Here is a 24,408-nt window from a genome sequence, read left to right on the forward strand (position 1 = left end):
TTTTTTTTGTTCACCGAACACTGGACGCAGCCAGACACAGCGTTTTGTTTCCCAGTCGAATACGTTCGCCGAAATACGCGATATGGAAATACCCGAAGAAGGATGATCCTCCGAGGCTTTCAAGGGATCGTCGGAATTGCCAATGCATATTTTAAGAAGCGCGAAAGCGAGTCTGCTACTGTTGAAACGTCGCGCGAGCCTCCTCCAGGAGATGTGTACTACTAATCGTTTCTCGCGTTTCGCGTCCATCAGATTTTGTTGGAGTCTCTCTCTTCGATTTATCTCTTTCATCTCTTATCGGTGGATTATCGTTCATTGACTCGTGGATTCGAAATGAGAGTTCTTTGAAAATAATTCTCCCGCGCGAGTACACGAGACTTGCGCGACGACCAGGCTGCGGATTTTTAAGTAATTTCAAGTAGCTTGCAACGTAAGATAAAATGAAATTTATTATTACGAGACGCGTAACATAAATTAATTTCGAAATACACGCGTGCGATACAAGACAATTGCTGATACGCGTGAGATGTTGTAAAAAGTACCTTTACTTTGAGTATTTTATATTATGATTTTGCACCTTGCACGTATAAAAATCGGCAGTCTATCAATGACGAATCGAGGAAGATTATTTCCTCATTAACTCTATCGCGTTTTAATTAATTTCGTTTCCTTTTTAGCGGAATAGCTTACACAACTTTGTAGGCAAATTTACACAAGATATAACTAAATCATTGACAAGAATATGAAAATTACCAACGTCTGTTGGATGAGCTGTACGATTGACATTAAAGAATCGTGATCGATACTGCTGGAAAGATCATTTCGGATATTCACACGTCACCGAGTTCGTTGCAAATTTATTCGTCGTCGTTTGACTGTACAAGGCCATTTGTTTTAGGTACAACAGATCTTTCGTATTAAGAACGACGTTTCTTGTCGCCGTTGAGATTTCAAACTATCGATTAAAGAAGTATCTTCCTCACCAGAGACCAAAGGTATCCCTTACGATGCATATTTGCGTTTCGTAATATTTCGACGGTGTATCAATTCCTGCTATGCGACGACAGACAGCTTATTATTCGTACATACACACTGTCACGCGAATTTTATAATTCCACTAAAAGGAGGCACGGTTTCCGACTCTAGATTACGAACGAAATCGTTTACGTGAATTGAAATCGTTGTTAATTAATTTCCTAGCGTAAATCGCTTTCTCAAATGTCGCGTATAATTGCCCCGTTTCTCAGTTTCTCGCGACGTTAATTGCAACTTTCATTCTTGCAAACAACGCGCAAAAGTTATTAATAACGTGTAAGTCACCAGCGTCGTTCAATATTTATGAAACAATTCAAGGGTTTGTCGCGGGCAGGGTGGCGGCGGCCCCATTGGCGCTTGACGACTCGCGAAGCGTTCCGGTAAGATGGAACGAACACGGCGGACAGAAATTGGGTGCGAAAACACCGCCGCTTTTCGCTTTACGTCTCCCTCACCTTTATTCTCTCGATTACCTTTCCTCTCTCCTCTCTTTCTTTTTTTTTCTTCCTCCTGCCCCTTGTGACATATTTCGTTCGTTTCGAACAAAACACGGCGTGCAACGAAGAACATACACACACACACACACACATACACACAAAATCGCGAAGCACATCCGGCAGAACGCCTCGGCTGGCGTTTCGCCAATTTTGCAGCTCGTCGATAGGACTCTTCACGCGGCGCGATAAGTGCGCTCGCGTTGCGCCGGGTCGCCAAAGCGTCAATGAAAACTCGCGGGCGGCCTGGCTGTTATCAGCGGGATCGGCGGTTACGTGCGAGCGCTTTCGACAGATAACGGGTACACAGGCTGTAGTAGCACGTGTGTATTTGTACGCGGGACGCATCCGCGGCTCTCTTTCGCCGTTCGTAAACGATCGTTGCCGTATCAGGGAAAATAGGCGCGCGCGCGCGCGCGCTCTCTCTCTCTCTCGCCTGCAGATATACATACTATTTTTGCCGGCGTGCAAACAGCCCCGGCAGAAATATGAGATCGACTTTGTTTCTCGCCACCCCGGAGCAACAAAACGCGGGGCATAGTTTGCTTCTTCTCGAAGCGGGGAGATCGATATTCGCAGTAACTCCGGCGGAATTCCGACCCGATTCGATATTATCCCGGTATTTCCCGGCTAATTTGGCAACGGGCGGCTAAATGAAAACGCGTGGGTCGAAAGGCCGCGAGAAGAGTATAACAGGGAGTGAGAATGAATTACATTGGTCTAACATTGACCAACGATATGACATATACAGCGGTGTACGCTGTTGCTTTCCAATTACGAATTGCTGGAATATCGGAAAACCTTGAGAAAAACGCAGGACTGCGAGCTTCATGTTCAGTCAATCATCACGTTCTAGGTTCCTCTAAGTACGATCACACCGTAGATCACCATTAACACCACTGTACTTCAGCTTCGCTCAAAATTAAACAAAGAACTGATCGTCCTGGCATCGTTCGAGGTGTTTATCCTACGTTATCTTGCTCTGTCCCATTCGATTCGAACACGATGTATTCCCAGTGCCATTGAATTGGCCAAAAGGTAATTGCGTTTTTAAATAGATGGATGTACATTTGTATGTTAAAATGTAACCAACTTCATTTTTTGAACCGCGAATTCATCGCGTATGTAATCTGATAGCTGGCTGTTCAAGCTTGTTTCGGAGAAAGAAAATGCACGATGTCGTTAACAGTTTTGTTGTTGCGCGGCGTCGGTTTCAAAATGGAACGATCAAAAAGTGAAAAAAAGAAACTGCTGAGAATGGAGGAAACGCTCGTAAAAAATTATCTCGACGTGCATGGCGAAGAAGCCATCAAACTACGGCAATATCAAATCGTTTCTTGAAACCTTCCTCTGTCTGAAGAAGAAAGCTTTTTCCGGATAAAGTAATTATATATGAAATTGCCCGAAAAATGGCAAAAGGTAACTGAACAAATTTAATCACGTTCCTCGTGAAAAATTCACCTTTCAATTGCACGCAATACGCAAGGATCAAATAAAGTAAATTAAAACGGCAATAATAATACTGTGGGATGGGTAAATTCTGGGAAAGAGCCCAGAACTCTCCCCAGTGCCCAACAATTGCAACCAGATGTCCCAAGTGGTGTACCATAAACTGTAGAGAAAGTTAGACCTGGGACTTGGGATCGTTTATGGCGAGTCCTCCAGGCTTAGCGTTTAAGCCAGTAAGATATGGATGCGTTTGTGTGTATGTGTGTATGCGTGCAGGAATGCCGAATTTTGTGCAGATGAGGAAAAAGGCCGGTGAGTATCGAAAAGTCAAAGAGAACGGAATGAGTGTCGAGACGTCAGAGAGAGCGAAAAGAGCCGTGAAAGAGAGAAGATGGTGAATCGAGTGTTGCGAGTCTAGCGAGTTTAGCAATTAAGAAAATAGTGTAAAACGTCATTTATAATCATCATTAAACAAATTTCCTTTATCTCGTCTAAAATAAACAACTATCTTTTATCTAAATTCCTACAAATTGAGATCTCAAGCCGGGATTCCTACAATACTGATAACAAACTCCACTAATTGCTGTTAACACGTGCGATAATTTATCAAAAAAAAAAAAAAAAGAGAGAAGAAAACAACTGTACGTCCACGTGGTTCGGTCACTGACAAAGCGCGCGCAAAACTTCGAAGCCAACAGCCAGCGAATGACAAGTCGAAAAAAAAAAAACTTTCGAAAATTTCGATGGAGTTTGGAATGATTGAGATATGTGTGTGCGTGTGTGCTGGTTTTTCCAAGCGGCCGCAGGGATTCCGAGGCGGAAAATTCGCCGCGATTCCGCGACCGCATACCATCGCCTCGGCGCGGCGCAGCGCGTCGAGGATTTTAGAAACGCGGGGACCAACGGCGCGGGCCGCGCGATTAATTGGATCGAATCATCGAATGGGTAGCCGGCCGGGCGCACACACCGGAAGCGTCACTTTTCCGACTCGGTCGGGCGTCATCGCGCGAAATCAAATTGCGGCGGCGAATCGATGCGCCGTTTACAATAAATAGCGCGCGGCTCGATGAATATTCTCCGCTGGGCCGGCCACCGATCGACCAATTTGTTCGTTCGTCCCCGGCGCGGCAATACCCGGCCAGCGATAGTTAATGATCGGCGGCAAAAAGCCGCGGAAAATCCCGACGACCGTCTGGCTTCTAAACACCCGATCCGGATATTCTCAGGGTATTCTCTGGGAATTTTATTCGCTGATCAAAGAGCAAGTTGGTTTGAAGCGAAAGAAGCTGGCTGACTGCTATTGCGTGCCAGTGTGCGCTTGACTTTGTTCTAAACTACGCTGCGTGTGGAGAAGCATTTGATTTTTCACGGACAAGGCAATGTCACTTATTATTTATTTCGATAGAAAGTCATATTAAACGAGTCGAATTCGAAAAGTTCTGAGACTGATTAACCCGATTCTGTCGCCTTAAACAGACCTGAAACACGCGATCGATCCGATACTCGGTCGTAAATAATCCACTAACGCGTCTAAGACGGAGGTGTTTAACCTCCCTCCGAGCGAAAGGATCTCGCTGGATCTCGACGTGAACGAATTCCAGCGTGGAAGCATGTTTCCCCACTCGTCAACTCGCCGAAATATCTCTCTCTCTCTCTCTCTCTCTGTTTCTCTCTCGCACACACACATACACACACGAAAGGGGTGAACGATCGTTCCAGAAGCGAAATTTCCAACAGAGCTGCAAGTTCACCTTACGGTTCCTTGCACATCATTGTCGTTACTCTCGAAACTCCAAAGTTGCCCCTTTGTCTTCGATGCTGTTCCTTCCGTCTTCCGCCTCCCCCGACGACCGCCGCCATTCAAGCGTTCGCCTTTTTCCTAAATTCTCCACGGATACACGCGCGCGTCCCTCTCTCGATGGAATTCGATTTGGCAGCGGCGTATGGCCGGATTTCTTGCCAGAAACGATCGGCGCCGGCTGTTTCGTTTCACCCCCGGCCGAACGTGAACGTTTTTGGCCCCGTACGCGAGCGAGTGCTCGGTCCCCCGGTCGGTTTCGCGCTGCCGAGCGGAATCCCCGCCGCCGAAATAACGGATAAAAGCGCACGATAACCACCCACCGAACGGCCAAATGGCCCACCAACCCGCCCGTTACGTAACTCCGTTTAGTGGCGAATTATACGACGGGCGAACCTTTCTTCCTTCCGACGTGATCGCGATCGTTTTTGGAATTTTAAGTCCGTGCAGTCCGACCGTGCACGGACTCGCGGTTGTTGCCTGAAACTCCTCTCCGTTTTCCGCCAGAGTGACGCAACGCCGACTGTTTCCAAGCGTTCTTCTCCGTCTTTCGATAAAGTCTCGTCGACTCGACTTTGCATTTTTCCTACGAATATACTGGCCATACGTAGGTTTCTCTCTCTCTTCTTTTTTCTGTTTTTTTTTCTCTCTTTTGCGAAAAGAAAACACGCTGGTGAGTAGAAAAAAGTGAATATATGTGGTTTCGAAGAAAAAAACCCCGCTGGGAAATTCTATTAAAATTAATAAAAATTTGCTGTATATTGTAACGAATGCTCCACTCGAGATATTCTGTATAGTTTTACACGTTTGATTTGTTATCTGGTGTATATTCATGTATTATCTAGTGTACAGGGTGATACTCATGCCTGAAATAATTTTTAAATTGTGCATTTACTATACATAGGTGATTTTTTAATAAGTTTATCGTATAGACTTCACTTTTACCTCTTAACGATGTTCGTAAAGGTATAACTAATTAATCACTTAATTCTTTGTAGCCTACGAAACTTCATATGACATTTTCCTCTTACTTTCGCTCGTGGAATCGTTATAAGAAATCAGGATATTCTCTCTGTATTCTCTGCACTTGAAATCGGGCATCAAATCGATAATTGTAAGGAAAGGTCGAGTGTCTTAAATATCGTGAATTGTGTCGAATAATTTAAATAGTCGCGGCTCGCGGAAGTATGTATCACTTTTAATACTTGGAAATTTCGAATTATGGAGTCGATTTCGACTCGGTGAAATATTATTGAGACGCTGCTCGGGGAGCCGGCGAACAAAGATTTCTCTTATCTCTTTGGAAACGTCGCCACTTGGTGCACACCGTGCCCCGCGGGAGCAAAGAAAACAGACGAGTCACTTTCGTTGATAAACGACGCCTCGAAGGCGATATTTACCAGGGTAAACTCGACTTGAAGAAACAATATGCAAGCGGTATTAACCTCTCTCTAGTCCTCCTCTCTGTTTTATTAAATTTTAAAAGGCCCGTTCGATTTTGATAACAGACGAAGCCTTTCTTTTACAAATACTCTCGCGGCAACGTGAAATCTCGACATTTTGGGAGAAAGTAAAGTTGGCGCAAGGATCGAAAGCATTCGCGAGTCAGGTATTTCTCCTATCCTTTGGACAATTTTCGAACACGTGTTTACTGGATCAAGAGTATTATCGTCAAGAGCTTGTTCATCGATAAGAGGGCATCTTCAATGTTCTGGGAACGTCTGGACGAACTTCGTTTTATAAAACAGGCTCGCGGTCGGCCGAGTGTCTCAACTGATCGTCGAAGCGGAATCTTTGTCGCTGACAAAGAACAAGTAGTCTCGTTAATCGAGCGAATCCTACGTCAGTAACAAGGAGGAGTTTCCCATCGTTATCGAAGTATAATTTTGTCACGTCGGTGATACAAAGTAAATTTCCCGCCCCACTGGGATGTATCACTGCAGTTAAAAACCTGATTGCTGAATACCAAACAAGTTAAACGAGCGTACTACAGCCACGAGTTCCCACATGTTTCGTGTCAGGTCGATACGAAAGCAAAGGACAGAAAAATTGAAGGGCAAAAGTCGCATTCGTTCGCGGACAGTCTTTCGAAGCGAAAGTTACGAATCCGTCGTATGGTGTGACGCTCAGAGCCGATACTTGCCGAAGAAACGGGAGCGACGTCGAATTAATCAGAAACTACGACGGAATAGCAGTCCGCGGGCGGCGGACGCATCGATCCGGACGCTGTTGCGAGTTCCATTCGAGCGGGACAGCAGCTACGACGACTGCCCGTGGGAAAACCAGGCGAAGTCGATCAATCAATTTCCGTCGGCGTCGATGCATGCTGCGCTCGTGTGTGTGTGTGTGTGTGTGTGTTTGGCCCCACTTCTATCCACCGTTTTCTATCCTCCTAGCGACGAACGAACAGGACGCACACGCGGCGACGACGACGAATCCTCGCGGGACGGGCTACGAAGAAGAAGCTGTTCTGAAAGAGGCGCAAAAAAGAGGGAGGGAGTGAGAGAAAGAGAGAGGAGGGATCCGTTGGGTAAAAAGGGGGCGAGAAACGAGGGAGAAATACGAGGAACAGATCGCTAAACAAATAGGAACGGCGAGTGACGGATTGAAAGGAGAAATTGATGTGTAGCGGGAAATCGAGGGGCTCGAGGAACGAGATAAATAGAACGGGAGACGAAACGGGCGAAACGTCGGGGGAAAAGCGAGCAAAACCGAAGGCGGAGGCGATTCGCAGGAGTTTCAGATTCTTTTCTCTCCCACTCCCCCTCCTCACTCACCCCTGCCCATCTTCTTTTTTTTTTTTTTATTTTCTCCTTTCTCCCCCGGCGTTCCACCGTGCTCGCTTTGGTATTCCGTGCGCCAGCCTCGCGAAGGAAGCAGCGAGGAATCGAGCTTATGGAATTCGTGAGTGGTTAAACGATTAGAATTCCCCGGCTTACATTGTAGCCGGTAATTCAAGAAAAGGATCTCGAGGAATCGCCACCGTCTGCAGTGTGCGGCGCAGTGCACGGCGGAAGGGTGGGAAAAATCGTGTTCGACGAAGGAGAATAGAAGAGAAAAAAAAAAAAAAAAAAATGGGGGGGGAAAGAGGAGAGAAATAGAGATGGAGAGATTCTGGGAGTACACGATTCGCCGCTTTTCATGGCTCTCTCGATTCTGTCGGGGTTACGCTGGGCGAAGGTGGCCCTGGCATTATTCGGCCACGGCGTTTCTCCCATCGGGCTGCTGCTGCTGCTGCTGCTGCTGCGCGTCTCACCCTCTCGCTGAGCTAGGCTGTGTGCAGGTGCCTAAGATCCACACACCGGAGCTCCCGCCTCTCTCCGGTGGTGCACGTACATTCTCGTATATCTCTGTACGAGGAGAGGACGAGCGGCAACGCGTCAAGGCTTTAATGGGATTCTATTTACGGGGTTCGTGCTCCGGCTAGGCAAACACTCGGCCCTCCACCTCCTCCAGCTTCTTCTTCTTCGTCGTCGTTGTCGTCGTTGTCGTCGTCATAGCTCGCTCTTTCTCACTAACGCTCCAACTTTTCCGTCTGCCTCTTGCCTCACCGGTGTGTGTGTGTGTGTGTGTGTGTGTATGTGTGGTCGGCGCGTCTTCTCCCTTCGATCTGGACACCTCCGGACACCTCGCTTTCGCCTCGGCCTATCTCCCTAGTCCCTCTTCCGTGTTTTCGAGTTTAGAGGGTGCCATTTCGCGTTAGCGAGCTTCCTGCTCCTCTTCGGAGGGGAGATTTCTCTCTCTCTCTCTCTCTCTCTCTCTTCCCGGTTTTATAATTTCTCGCGCGCGTCTCGTGACTCGCTTTCTCTTGATCGAGAAAGGATCTAACAGAGAGAAGATGATGAGTCCAATGTATCGTCCATAGTGTATCATGTTTGTTCTTAAATTCTCACTTTATTTACGGAAGAACTTTGATAATAAACGGGATAAAAATTACGGAGAACACGACCGAATGTGAACGATCTGAAAATCTGCAAGCTAAATTGCTCTAATTGCAGCAAATTACCTAGCCTATTACCAAGCGCGCTATTCTTGGGAATTGAATTGCTGAAAATTATGGTATCGGGAAATCGGTATGAAATCTATTTTGGAACGTTCGGAACTATAGACTAATTTCATTTCTCGCGTAAATATGTTTTCTTGGAACAGAACTGTTGTAAAAAGGTCCTCGCGACGGGTCAAAAGTTCATCTATTTGTTCACACATCTCATCCCCTTTGGGTCGTAATTGGCGTATTACGCGAAAGCCATAATAGATTCGTTAACCCTTTCGTTACGAGCGCCGGATATATCCGGCATCCACGCGATGACCTGTGTGTACGACATATCATTCTGAATTAAATTACTGAAAATTTTTTGAATTAAATTTTATTATTATTCATAATTTCAAAGTCTCTAAATATGTCGTTATGTAAAACTTAAAGAAGTACGTCGAAAACCAGTTTACCGACGTGCAATGTGCACACTTCGCGGCGCGGTGCCCCGTTCGTTCAGTGGCGTCAGCTCTGCGGAGCGAAAGGGTTAAATGGGCTAACCGAGAGACACCGCGAGGATTGATAAGAAATCAACCGCGAGCTGTCTGTAACAATAGTACAATACACGCGTGCGCTCGGGAATTTCCGCGCGTCGTCTCTTCACCTTCGAGCCAAACATCGCCAGATTTCTCCACTCCTCGTCGCAACTGCGACGACACACGATCTCTCCCCGTTTCTCGTCTCTCGTTTCCACCGAAACACAGTTCGAATGGAAACCGACGCGCCAACCGTGGAAACGAGATCCAAACGGGAGTACGAACAGTCGGAAACCGCGGCTTGGTATTCTTCCCTGCGCCACCGAGATCGTTTTCTCCGCCGCTGTTCACCAGGAGTATTGTTTCCCGTGAATGAAGTGGGGATCGAAGCGTCGTCTGCCAGTCGTAGCCGAGCGTCGGAGCGTTACTCGCGCACGAACGGGCTTGCACACACGTCACGAGGAGGCCAGACGCCTCTTACCTGTTCGCGTAATAACGCCGCCCGGCGTTCTCGCGACAATGACGAACGAGAGGAGCCTCGACGCCTGGAAATTGACTCCGCGAGAGGTTAAAGGGTGCTCGTTCGATCATCCTCTCGTTGAAATTCGCTCGACGCGCGCCTCCCTTGGAAGATTTTTGCCCTTGGATCGACTTGCCCTCGTTCGCTTCGTCACTTCGATCGGACTCGTGTCGTTGACTGTTACGCTGCAGATTTTTTTTTTTTTCTTTTTTTTTGGGGGGTAAACTTTTCAAAGTGAAAATTGATTTGGCGTAGATTAGAGGAAGATTTCAATTCTTTCGCGTCCACGTGACCTTGCAAATGGAATTTCTCGTACACAAGTGTGAGGAAAGTACACTTTTTCTCTCGACTGAGTAGAACGAACAAGTACTCATTCGACAAAATTCGCGCGTGCTCCCTGTCTCTAGTTCTGAGGAAAGTAATCTCGACGTTTCGGGCTAGCGAATCTTCCCTTCGACGCAATTTTCCCTCGGCGATGCGACGCGTCACATATGTATATCATATATATATAAAGCTAAACTTACTTCATTTTTATTATTACTTCAATTTTAATAATTTTACACAATTTAAATTTCAAAGTAAATCCTCATATTTAAATATAATCATTGCAAGTCTTCTCCTGTATTATAATTTATTTCCAATAAAAAAAAAATATTTTACAAACCTTTATAATTTTATTTAAATATTACATCAATTATTACATAATAAATTATTTACTTCTCATATTATAACAACGTTTACCTCAAACATGTAAATTAATTTACATTTTACACTGAATACTCTTGTGTGTTCAATGTTACCCGATTTCGTTCGTAATTTAAAAGTTATATTTACACGCGATTAGTTTTCAGAAATGTACTAAGCAAACGATGGAATAAACAATGTGCAAAGTTTAACAAAACATTTGATTAAACGTTGATTAATTCACTGTCAATTTATGTCAAATTTCGTATCCCTTGTGAGTCGAAGGTCATTCGAAAATGTCGCGTGAATTCTCAATGCGGCCGAGCTGCGCGAAAGTAACGGCGAGAATCGTCGAGAATCCCGAAGACTAGGCAGCAGCAACTCGGCAATTCCCAGCGTTCGGGCGTCGCGACGACTTCGATCCGCCCCCGGGACTCCGCGGTGATCGATTACGGCGAATCCGACGTGTCTCGCATTGCCTCCGCAAATCTTGTCCACGTTCCGTTCGATCCAATTTAGGAAACATCCACGTTGCCGAGCCCTCCCCTTTCTTGTGCCTCGTCTTATTGCGCGGGAAACGCGCCGAGCGCGAACCTCGTATCGCGCGAACCTCGCCAAAAATATTTCACTCGATCGAGCGACGACGCTTTCCTTTCGATACGCGCGCCTCGTCCTTCTCTCGCGCTTCGCGATATACATATATTTTTAAATTACTCGACAACCAAAATACTCTCGAGTCAACGAAAGTCCCTGTCGAATGAATTGAAAAATTATGAATATTTCAATGCTCCGTAGCGTAACTTGTAATGTTTTGCAACAACTGTGACGCGACGTTTGAAAAATGAAACGTGCTTCGTGAAATCAAAACCATTAATCTTGTAATCTGAAAATTACACTAACAACGAGATACGTGTACCAAACGAATTATTAACTCCTTGCGCTGGCAACTGGTTTCGCGGACCATAACGAGTGACCGTACCGTATACGATAATTCGTCCCTTTCTTTTCCTTTTGAACTGGTCGGTATGATATCACGTGATGGAAATTGTTAAAAAGTAATAAACTTATCATTTGTTTCGCCTGTGTTACATTCAAATATACTTAGAACTTTAGTTTTAACTATAGTATATATATATATAAGAACTCAAATATACTTAGAGAAAATTTTGCAATTTGTGAGAAAAAATTCTCGACATGCGTGGCACAAAAGGTTAATTATTTCGATATTTGTATTTCATACATCCTAAAAAGGATAGTTTGTTTAAAATATTAATTCAATTTATATTTGATAGCATTCGATAGTATTTCGTATATTAAAAAGGATAGTTTGTTTAAAATATTATTTATTTTAACCCCTTGCGATGGCAGACTGATTGCGGACCATAACGAGTGACCGAACGGTACACAATAATTCGTCGCTTTCTTTTTCTTTTGAACTCGTCGGTATGACGTCACTGGATAGAAATTATTAAGAAGTAATGAAACTTATCATTTGTTTCGCCTGTGTTACATTTAAATATACTTAGAACTGAGAAAATTTTGCAATTTGGGAGAAAAAATTCTCGACGTGCGTGGCACAAGAGGTTAATTATTTCGATATCTGTATTTCATGTATCCTAAAAGAGGATAGTTTGTTTAAAATATTAATTTAACGCTATTCACTTTCTCATCTGTTTTAAATTCTCACCGAAAATCGTTCGTGGTATAATTAATAATTGCACTACATTCAAGTTTGTGATGTTTCCACACAACTTTCACACCCCTCGCGTGTGGACAATTTAGAAAATTTATGACCATATTTTCCCCTACAGATCCCTTACAATATCTAAGAGTTCTTCAAACTTCAGGCGAGAATTTCGAATATAAGGCTTCTGAAATCGCGGTGCAAAGTCACATTTTCAATGGCCGCTGGACGAAAAGGAGTCACATGTACGCGACAGTGTATTAATACACGTCGGAAAGCTGGGATCTTTGATACAAATGCCCTCATTGTGCGTCCCCTCGACCGGGTGCGCTTTTCGCGACCGATATCGAGGCGTACGTGTATCCCCTCGGAACGATCTCCAGCAACGGATTCGCAGGAAATAACGAAAAGGTGGATTAAGGACAATATTTGCCGATACACGTATATACGAGGGCAATATCGATGCTCCGTGGCCCCGATATCCGAGACGATGGACTCTGATATCGGTTCGTCGTCGTCAAGAAGAAGACAAACAGGAACTCCTTTCGTTCCCATCTCTCCTCCTCGTCCCGTTTCTGCTCGATGAATACCGGCGGAAATGTAATTTGCCTTCGATTCAACCGCTGATTTCCAAGAGCTTTTAGCCCCGGCTCTCTCTCTATCTCTCTCTCGCTCTCTCTCTCTTTTTCGGTATTGATATTCCTCTACGCGAGAAACGCGAGACGTTATCCGAGAGAGAGAGAGAAAGAAAGGATGTCGCGTTAGGGTAGCGGAGATTCGCGGGTTCAACGACGACGTCTCGACGAATCTACTTTAGCCCCGAAGCGATCCGGCTCGCGTTTCTCCTCCGAAATCTGCCGAGGAGATATTTGAACGCGTCGCGCGTTGCCAGAGAATCGAAAAGAATGGATTCTCTCTCTCTCTCCCTCTCTCTTTCGCGAGTTGCCGACGGCGAAGAAATTTATTCAGCCGGATAAGTCCCCTTTACCCGATAAGGGGTGCGTTTTTGAAATTGTAATAGCCGTTTCGCGTGTTCCGACGGCGACACCAACTCGAGAACAAGTCGACGCCGGATAGGAAAGGTCGATCAGCTATCTCGCGAGACTATCGATGTCCCCGCGAGCCGAATGGAAACCGACCGATTTTCACCCGGAATTCAATCCGCGTTTTCCTCCATTTTTCACACGATCGACGACGACGATGCTTCGAATTGATGCAGGAAGATGAAGAGAGAGAGAGAGAGAGAGAGAGAGAGAGAGAGAGAGAGGAGTCGTAGAGGATCGTCGACCTCGGTTGACGATCAGAGGAAATCTAATTCGAGATGATGCGAGTAAAGCGCGAAAGAACGAGTTCGAAAGAATTTTTTTCTTGTCGCGCCGCGCCACGTTTCTTTCTTTCTTTCTTTCTTCCTTCCTTTCTTTCTTTCTTTCTTTCTTTCTTTCTTTCTTTCGTTTGTTCATTCGAGAGAGAAAGAGTGAAGAAATGGCAGAATTTTTTCTCCGCCAACCTCCCCGGTGTGAACGCGGCTTTAAACGCCGGTAACGCACGTCTTTTCCTATTCTTTACTCGGCTACGTTTAAATTAGAAATACCATAGCAGCAGAAAGAGAGAAAAAGAGAAACCAGGCTCTCGACGCTCTCCGGCCTCTCGACGGAGCGGTAACATTGTTGTAAGAGAAACGTCACGTCGAGAACTCGAGAACTCGAGTGTCCGTGAAACTCGATCGCGACTCGCTAATCGACGAATTTCTCTCCAACCCGAAAAAATTGGTACAACGTTGCTCTCTCGTAGAGGGGGGAGAGGTGGAATATTTTCAATCTGCCAATATATTATTATTCCATACTGCACTCTGTAGATTTTATATTAAATTACAGGAATTTTATTCCTCGGAGAAATAAATCGAAACTGTTACTAACGATGCGAATTCAACGTGACAAATCTCAATCAACCAAGTAACTGTTCGTTCAAGAAATTCCCGACATTCCCGCTGAGAAAGAATGAAAACTCCCGTTCGCGCTAATCGATGAATTTCATTCATCCTAGTGAAACTCGTAAAGTCGTCCCTATCCCCGACTGAGTGACATTTCGTACACGCTTGCGTTTGATCGTTTGATCGCAAATATTTACCGCGACGAAAGAAGAATTTCTTCTACCCTTTCTTGGACGCGTGTTTGAGGAGAGGCTGTCGGATAAACGATGAATGCGAAAGACTTTGAACTTCCTCTCTTTTTATTTTTCAGCTACTTAGGCGCGTTGACGCGCGAGCACGTCGCGACCCTTCAGCGTGTATCGCTTTATTACACGGCCGTCGCGATTTAAGGGGTCGAGAGTGCAGCCGCGGAAGTAACTCTCTAAGTAAATGCGGTTCCGTGTAACGTTTTCGGTGCCTCGAGTACCATCGAGCCTCGGCGTCCTCGGCGACGGATCGAAGAAAGGGGGGGAAGAGGGCAACGAGTTCCCCGATTGAAAGGAACTTCTTCTTTCTCCCCTTTTTTCCGTCTCGTCGGCTCTTTTCCCGCGACACTCTCGCTTTTATTCGTTTCGTCACGGATAAATAATATTGCTGTAAAAGACAAGAAGAAACGAGAAAGAAATGAGAAACGGGACAGATCGGAAAACGCTTGGGGACGTTACATGCGAATATCAGTACAATTGAGGGTAAAAAGGGGGGCGAAGCTTCCAGCTCGTTATTTCCTCCGTTTATATTGCGCGCAATTATCTCGCTACGAGTTTCCGCCATTTTTTTTAATCCAACCCGAGCCGCCCCTCCTCCTCGGAAAACTTAATCCGGAGTCCCGCGCCGGCGCGTTTATAAAAATCTCGGGGGCTAATTCGAATTAAAAGGTGAGAAGGAAGAAGGAAGTAACGAACCGGGGATTGTCGCTCGCTTTAATCCGATGAAATTATTTCGTAGCTGTAGGTCGCCGCGGCAATTGTACCGGAATTAACGAAAATCAATGGGGGGGGGGGGGGGGGAAGAGCCCGGAGCCGCGCGCCGCGTCTGACCATAGCCGGGCCTTTTCTACTTCGCGCGGTGCTCGGTCCCCACGTCTTTCGTGGCAAGAAAACATTTATCTTGTCAAGCATCCGCGACTTCTTCATGAGATTTTACACACTGTATCGACGAAACGTCATTTAATTCTCGCTGAAGTATGTCACGATTAATAACTCTCGTAACGGGGAGTAATAGTGCACGTTGACTGAAGTAAATGAACGACGAAGGTTCATTTAATTTTTCATTGCATTGCACCGTTGTAATCATAATTTTGTTCATATCGCACATACTGGGGGGGATACATAGAAGAGAAAAGGGGAAACTACGAGTTGAAAGGTGCAAAAGAAAACTTCATTCACGTTTTAATGGCTCTGTTTTCGCGAGAGAGAGTTTGGAGTGCTACTAAAATTTATTACACACGCTGCTGGGCTAGATTATAAGTTTCTATGTGTGTAAATCAATAATACAATAATAACGTTCGACCTACTAAAATCGCCGATAGAGTGATTGAAATATGCAACTATAATTGATCCAAATCAATCCAATATATCCATGCACGTCAGAATTTTTCTCTCTAAAAAAAGGAAAATTCGATCCAATTGTGTGTGTCACCGTTCTCCGATGTCCTGACAGAAGGGCATGATTGCCGGGAAGAAATTCCATTAAATACCGTCAACGATCGGCCGGCAAAGAGGTTAAGAGGTGAACACAGCTGTCGTGAGGAGAGACCTCGAAATCGCTGCGATGATTAAAAGCTTTCGCCAAAAGGAGAAAAACATAGACCGGTCGTCTCTAATTAATCGCGAGTCAAGAGGAATTCTCAGTTATCTCTCTCTCTCTCTCTTTCTCTCTCTTTAGCGTCTTTCTCCGTGCCAGCGTAAACGCAGCTGCGATCGATCTAGCGTGCCGCCACGCGGAAAAAATTAGCCTGTTAATTCCGCGTCGTGTAGCAGCCTGCGGCCTACTTTTTCCTTTTCATCATTTCGCCCACTTTCTCAGTTTGCATTCCCGGTCGAAGAAAGAACGTTTGTTTCGAAATGCTGCGCGAAGAAGTTGGACTATAAACGTGACTATAAACATTGGAATCGATTTCGACGTTGGAAAGAGAAGAAAAATTGGGCGAGTAAATTTTATATTGAGGAGAGGGGGGAGGGAAGGGGAGCTACGTTGAAAATCGGTGCGTTACACGTCGTCCTGCACGACTCCCTTGGCAGAAGCTTCACGGATTCTGGCTCGTTAATTTCGTCTTGACCGGCCATCCACGTCCACTTTAGCCGAGTGCACTTTGCGTCGTTGTTGGTGACTCCGGCGCGGCGCACAAAGGGGCCCAAGGCGGAACGACGCCCGTGGCCTTTGATCGTTCACGATTCACGCATCGATTCGCCACGGTTGTTCCGTTGTTCTCATCATCCTTCTCCCAATTTATTTCGCAGCAGCGTGTAGCGGCGGATACTTTCTCTTTTCTCTTTGTTCGAGACAAGTTCTTTATTCGAGAATAATTTCATTGGTCGCAAATTGACTGTGTATCTCTTACAGTTCTCTCAGACTGGATGCAACTTTGAAAACGATTTCTTGCGTTTAAAGCACCAGTCGTCGCGTTCCAGCGTGCGAGCAGCAGACCTATCGTTCAGAGAAATTAGATTTAATTGAATTTGGGGTTGTTGTTGAGAAATTAAAATTCGGCCGCTTCTTCGAATTCTGATCTTCCAAGCGTTGACGTATAATTCCGTTGTTCGAGCGTCGACGGTACGATCGCGTTTTATAATTTAACCGGCGCGTTTCCCCGAACACCTTGAGCTGGCGATCGTGTCTCTTTCTCTAGGAGGGTGGTTTCTGGCAGCGGGCTGCGTGCCTCGACGTGTAATCACGTGCACGAACTAATTCCTCCCAGTGTACGCTTCGGTGACGGCCGACTTCGAAGCGCCACGTCCGGAAACGTGCTAAGAAACTCTTATTTCCGCCGCCTCCCTCTCTGGCCCCCGTCTTTCGACATTATTGAAAAAAACAAAAAGAAAACTATCGCGATCGTGTAGCCTGTGGTTCATCGATTGCGTGTATTTGCCAGCGAAAATATTTCTAACAAATAGCTTTTATCTGAATTGATAACAGATTACTAAAAGTATTGAACAACTAAAACTCAGTTGAAAGTAAAATTAAATTTTCGTGATTTAAACTAACAATTAATATTAAAAATAAAATCTAGATTAAATGTTAAAATTGTGGAATTTTGTTTAATCCCCTTTGGACTTTTCGTTTCCTCTTAGCGATAAACGGTTCAATCAAAATAAATGATATAAATAAACAATAATAATAATATAAACACTATAAATAAATAATAATAATATAAATACTGTAAATATAAATAAATAATAAAATATTATAAATATAAATAAATAATAATAATATAAATACTATAAATAAATAATAATAAAATACTATAAATATAAATAAATAATAATAATATAAATACTATAAATATAAATAAATAATAATAATATAAATATAAATAAATAATAATAATATAAATATAAATAAATAATAATAATATAAATAAATATTATAAATAAATAAATATTTAAGGCCTCGAATCGTTGCGGTTACCGAACCGACAGCAGTTGACGAGCAATTACAAATGTATTGGAGCTCGGATGATGGTATTATTCGTGCATTAGTTCGGCGATGAAACGTCTAAACTCGCGATAAGCGGCGCGAGCAAGCGATGTTAAACGGATTTCGAACGCTGGCCAGAAAACGGCTTTCGAGGCCCGTTCTCTGGCTTCGCTCTGTTCGCTGCCCGTTCCCTCCGTTTACTTGTTCGAGCGCAGCGCTAAGTACGCGCTTAATGGCGACGCGCGTTAACACCGTCGCTCACTAATCTCGAGCAGCATCGATCAAGCGATCGATGTCCGAATTTCATGTACCCGCTGGCCCGTGCCACGTTCACGTGACTATTCCTGGGCATTCGGGAGACGCCCCACTCTCACCCTCTTCGAGAACTCTCTTCGTGTTCACCCCGAATGATCTTCGTGCGCGCCGCGTGATCTCCTCGCGTGATCTCTTTCTCTCTCCTTCGCAAATTGAACTGGATCCAGAGAATTTGGTAATTATTTTTGCTTTCAAGCTTTCAACTTGCACACGAACATATTTTTGAGCTTCGATTAAATTTCTGTCGGAGGGATGATGATTCCGATTTACGTGGAGTTTGAAAGATTCTCGGTCGTGATGTTAAAGAAAAAAGAAAATGAAAATCACGTTGTCGATGTCGAAATTAATTCCTAAATAGAGAGAGACAAAGAAGCCCGGTTAATGTTGTAAGTTCTACTTTGCGACGACAGGGTCTAATGCGTGGAGACGCGTGACAGGGAGCTGGTTGCAAAGAAGAGACTGATCGTCGTCGGTTAAATAACGACGACGTGTTTCCCTGGTGTGCCAGGTGCGCCTTTAATCATCTAAAAGGCCGTTGCAGTTAATTCCGATTTTGTTACACGTATGCGCGTAACAACGGCCGTTCGAATCAAATCGCGATCTACGCCAGACGTGTATTTAAACGACTGCGTAATTTATACGTTATAATTTCTGTGGCGAGCGTGTTGCAGAAAATGATATCCGTGATATTCTCTTCAAGAATACTGAATATCTCGATTGTTCAAGTTGTTCCGGTGTAATAATAATTAAAGGGAAAAGCACGTTTACAAATATCATTACGCTTTTATATTCAGAGTTCTCTCGTTCGTTGAATATTTCAGCTTGTGTAATAATCAAGGAGGAAAACACGTTTACATTTTATTATTACGTTATTATTCATATTGAACGAACGAAAGAGTATACGAAGGTTACAGAAATAATTAATTAGACGTGATACGGTGCCAATTAAATTAAGACCTTACAATATTAAATGTATTCTCTGTCTCTCTTTCTCTCCTCTCTCTCTTTCTCCGAACAACGACGAATCGCCGTGAGAAGAAATCGAACACTGCCAATTTCCTGATCCCTAACATTCTGTACCAGCGTTCGTCGTCCAAAAGTTAATCGAGAAAGGGAGAAAGCTGTAAATAAGAATCGAAGTTTGTCGGGGCGTAGTGCCATTTTATGGTACGCGACGGTGCGACGAACCGAGCAAATTACTCCCGAGCAGAAAAGCATCGAGGCAAAGGAATTTAGCCGACGAGACACTCGAGGCATCATGCAACCCACCCCCGTAGCCGGCACTCGTTACCATTGTAAACGCAGCCCCCCTCCGTCCCTCGTTCGACCGGAGTGTTTATTTAGCTTAACACTTGCTAATGCTTCCCCCGTGGCATTCCACGAGCTGTTTATACTCAGGCCACTCGGAGTTTAAGGGGGAACCCCACGAAAACGGGGGGTCGCGGCGAGGAAACGAGAGGCAGCGACGAGTACGTTCCAATTTTCCCTCTGACGAAATTGGGGAGCTTGTAGATGATGTTTCAAGTGTCAAAAAAAAAGAAACAAACACTCTGTGTTTTTTTATTTTTATCTTTTTACGGAAAAATGTTACAGACGTTGGCTCATCTATTTTTCTTGACTGAAATATCAAAGTAATAAGAAACAACTGATTTTATTAATTTTCAATTAAATTTAAGTTCGCGGCCGTTTCATTCTGTTTTAGAAGTTATTCCTTTCAAATGTCGACCGCCAGAGCGTTCGCAAATTAGTGAAAAAATAATTAAAAAGTTATTTATTTTAGTAGGAAGTGATTTCTGGCTCGCCCTATAATATGTAAGAGTGTAAGTGACATTTTTCTAAAAAGAGAAGGAAAAGTCATTGATGATTTCTATAAAAAAAACCATGCCAGTTAAAGATTGGCTCGTAGGAGAAATCAATTTCTCCTACGTCTAAAATGACATATATTTGTTGAGTGCTATTTATATAATAAAAGAAATGTATTTTTAGTTTCCTGTCATAGGAACAAACAGAATTGTCGCTTTCAGAAACTGCGAATTCAATCCTGCTCCCGTTTGAAGGAGAAAATAAAACGAACGGAAATTATATTTAAATTTACATACATTCAGGTCGAACGGAAACAGCAAGATCAAGTGACGGATAGAGGTTTTTTCTTTTTCACGAATTTGTACTGTACATCGATGCAAAGAAATAGATCTTCCCGGTGCTATGATTTATTATGCTCTCGGTCGAATTTAGCAACAGAATTAGATAAAATTTCGCGATAAAATAATTCTTTTTTCCTCCTCCGTCCTCCTGAAAAATTTGATTCGACCCACCGCCTGACGATTGTAACCGAGAAGAATTAGAACAGAACAACAGCGTTATTGGCGTTGCAACGAGTTGTTCCTTCTCTCTTCCGATCGTCTTCCACTTGTCCTAGAAATAAAATCTGTCCGGTTCCCGCGACGTTTCGTCGTGTCCCATCAAGAAAGAGGAGCGCCGAGATTTTTCGAAGAGAAGGCGCAGCTCGAGGAAGCGAGGTCAAACAAATAATACGATCTGGAAGTAGGGAGCCAGCGTCGCCTAATAATAGTTGCGGCTCTGTGCTACCGGTTGTAATCTACGGGAAACCGAAATAGAGAGTGGTCGGAAAGGAGAAGCGAGCGAAGAGAAGCGTCTGTGCACACGGGAAGAACTCTCGTTAAACGAAACAGGATAAAGTTACGTCTTTACGCGATTCGTATGATTTCATTGACGATCGATCTTCGACTCGTTTCCTCGCCGATTCGCGTGTTAATCGCAACCGGCTCAGATGGTTAAGATATCTTTGTTTCTTCACGTTTCTGTTTCCATTCTCTCACATATTTCAAGAACACCGTGCGTAATTATTAAACCAGTCCCCAATTTATATTAATATATAATATATATTATATATTATATATATAATATTAAGTATATTAAAATTTAATATAAAATATACATAATATATTATATACTAATATAGATATATGTTATATTTATATTAATATAATATATATTATTAATATATTAATATAAATATACATAATATATACATTAATATAAATTTCTTACGTTCCGTTGTTCGTATTTATAGCAACGCTCCACATTAACTATTGCTTCATTCACTCATGGTTGCGTTCTCGGTATAATATTTGTTCTACGTTGCGTTCCGCCGACAGACTTCCACCCCGTCTAATTAGGTGAAATTAAGAAAATTCAAGACGGAAAGAAACTTTGAGCAGCACGAAACGGAAAATACGTTTCCCTTCAAATTTCGGATGCTCGGTAAACGCGTCAGATTCTAAGCTACTTGAAGCGACTGTCTGGAAACTTTCTCCGTTCCAATTCTGTGACTGAAGAATCATCGCGTGGCAAATGATAGTTACGGGACTACGAAACGTTCACTGTGAAACGGTGCAAAACAAACGCTGGAAATTTTTCGACTGTCGTTTCCTCTAACTCACATTTAAAACCTGTTTCGCGGAGCGTGCCAGCGAGGAATCGTTCCCACGCGGTCGAATTCTCCAGAAATCTTTCCCGCGCGGAGAATCGAGCGTCCTCCACGAATTCGCGCGATCCTTGGAATAATAAATCGCCGTGTACCGTGTCCAGGCCGCTCGCCGCCCCGCACTCTCGCCAAACACACGAACCGAAAAGTTGTTTACACCGTCGACAAGTGTTTATAGGCCGCGAACCACAGCTATGTATTCCGAGATCGAATCGCCGCGGGAGAAAAACCGTGCAACTCGAACGATCTTTGCGAAGGCGCGAACTTTCAATCTGCACTGACTGAACGTTCAGCGACGCCTATACTAAAATCGTCTGTTTAAAAATATTTGGAGTGGCAGAATTTTAACGCCGTAGCTTTTATTGAATATTGTCGTTGAACTGACATTTCCTGTTAGAGAATAGACAGACACGTCGTCGAGAATCTTTTGCCCCAAAATAGCAATGTCTTCTCAGTTTTAAGTATATTTAAATAGAACCCGGGCAAAATAAAGTAATAAATTTATTGCTTCTTAATAGTTTCTATTTATGGCGATATACCGACGAGTTCAAAAAGAAAGCGACGAATTACGTATACGTATTTGGTCACTCTCGTTATGGTCCGCGAACCAGTTGCCAACGCAAGTGGTTAAAGTCTCCTTAAGAAAAGAGATAGAGAAACAGATAGAGATTTGAAGTTACGAGTCACACGATCTTGCGACGAAGGCTAAACACCGTGACACTTTCAAATAAAAAAATTTAAAGTGACGAGTCACAGGATCTTGTGACGAAGGCTGAATATCGTTTACCTAAGACCAAGTACCATTTTCTATAAAAGAATTAATAGGGGAATAAATTTAAAATCACAAGTCACACGATCTTGTAACGAAGGCTGAATATCGTTTACCTAAGACTAAGTACCATTTTCTATAAGAGAATAAATAGAGGAATAAATTTAAAATCATAAGTCACACGAACTTGTAACGAAGGCTAAATATCGGTTATCTAAGGCAAAGTACCATTTTCTCTAAGAGAATAGAATAAATTTAAAGTCACGTGATCTTCTGACGATGGCTAAATATCGTTTATCTAAAGCAAAGTACCATTTTCTCTAAGAGAATAGAACAAATTTAAAGTCACATGATCTTGTGACGAAGGCTAAATATCGTTTATCTAAGGCAAAGTACCATTTTCTCTAAGAGAATAGAACAAATTTAAAGCCACATGATCTTGTGACGAAGGCTAAATATCGTTTATTTAAAGCAAAGTACCACTTTCTATAAGAGAATAGATAGAGGAACAAGTTTAAAGTCACAAGTCACACCGATCTTGTGACGAAGGCTAAATATCGTTTATCTGAGGCAAAATACCATTTTCTCTAAGAGAATAGAACAAATTTAAAGTCACATGATCTTGTGACGAAGGCTAAATATCGTTTATCTAAAGCAAAGCACCATTTTCTCTAAGAGAATAGATAGAGGAACAAGTTTAAAGTCACAAGTCACACCGATCTTGTGACGAAGGCTAAATATCGTTTATCTAAGGCAAAGTACCATTTTCTCTAAGAGAATAGAACAAATTTAAAGTCACAGGATCTTATGACGATGGCTAAATATCGTTTATCTAAAGCAAAGTACCATTTTCTCTAAGAGAATAGAACAAATTTAAAGTCACACAATCTTGTGACAAAGGCTAAATATCGCTTATCTAAGGTAAAGTACCATTTTCCCTAAAAGAATAGATAAAGGAACAAATTTAAAGTCACACGATCTTGTGACAAAGGCTAAATATACCGTGACACTTCAGAGAAATGGTGAAAATTGACTTGAAGGTACGAAAAAAGAAGACGAGGGAATCCTGGACAATTTTGGTCCAGTGTGCGCGTGCAGTCTCGCTGGACGTGTCCGGCTATCGATCCGGTTAGATAATGTACGCCCACTTTGCGCGCCACTGGACGCCGCGTATTTCTGTCGTAACTGTTACCAGCCGGCCCGAAACTTTCGCCCCGGAATGACCGTCGCTTCTTTTGAGAAACTTTCGAAACATCGAGCTGGACGAGGGAGAGCCGCATCTGCGCGGAACGCTGCCTCTCCACCGCGCGCCAGTTTCACCGATATCAAAGGGACTCTCACGGTGAAATTGGAGGCTGCTCGTCTCGTTCGAGCGTCTCCTGCAAAATTATCGCGCGAAAGCGACAGAATTGGATGGTGAAAGAAAAAAAGAAGGAAGAAACGGGGAGGAATGAAAAGCAATCCCGCTTCTCTGTCCCGCGATTTCCGAATTCTATTGCGTTCATAGAGCTCGTCCTCGATACAGAGAAAGAGAGAGAGAGAGTCAAGAGAACACACACGTTCTGTAGCCGAGGGAAATTCTCGAACGTTGGCAACGGTGACTTTCAGCGGAGATACTACAGAGAGAGAGAGAGAGAAAAAAAGAAAACGGTTACGCCATCGTTATTGTTACGAAGTTGCGCGGTGCAAATTTTGTGAAACTTTCGCCGACCATGGAGAAACAATACAACTTTTAATTTAACTTTCCTCCCTGTATCTCAAGCGTACAGCTTCAGGTACACGTTCGCGATAATACGAAAAGTCAGAGAAACCTCCCTTCAATGGGCGTTTTCAACCTTAAAAACCGTTCTTTCGGCGAAAGACGAAAGATTCGCGTGTTCGCGCGAATTTCGACACTTTCTTTCAAACGTTGGAATAATAACGTTCGCGCGATATCGAGACATAGTGACTCGCGTCGAATCGACACGCTAGACAGAAGCCACAGAGCTCGGAGCCATCGGTTCCGGAAACACTCCGTGAGGATCTATTTTTCTACTCG

General features: G+C 43.7%; 1 protein-coding gene across 1 annotated transcript in view; it reads left to right on the plus strand.

Moving 5' to 3' along the window:
• LOC122528211 overlaps window positions 1-24,408 on the plus strand; it is a 360,579-nt gene that overhangs the window by 162,125 nt on the left and 174,046 nt on the right. The window lies entirely within an intron of this gene.

The sequence above is a fragment of the Frieseomelitta varia genome, unplaced genomic scaffold (assembly GCF_011392965.1).
Source record: "Frieseomelitta varia isolate USP_RPSP 00005682 unplaced genomic scaffold, Fvar_1.2 scaffold_247, whole genome shotgun sequence".
NCBI lineage: Eukaryota > Metazoa > Arthropoda > Insecta > Hymenoptera > Apidae > Frieseomelitta > Frieseomelitta varia.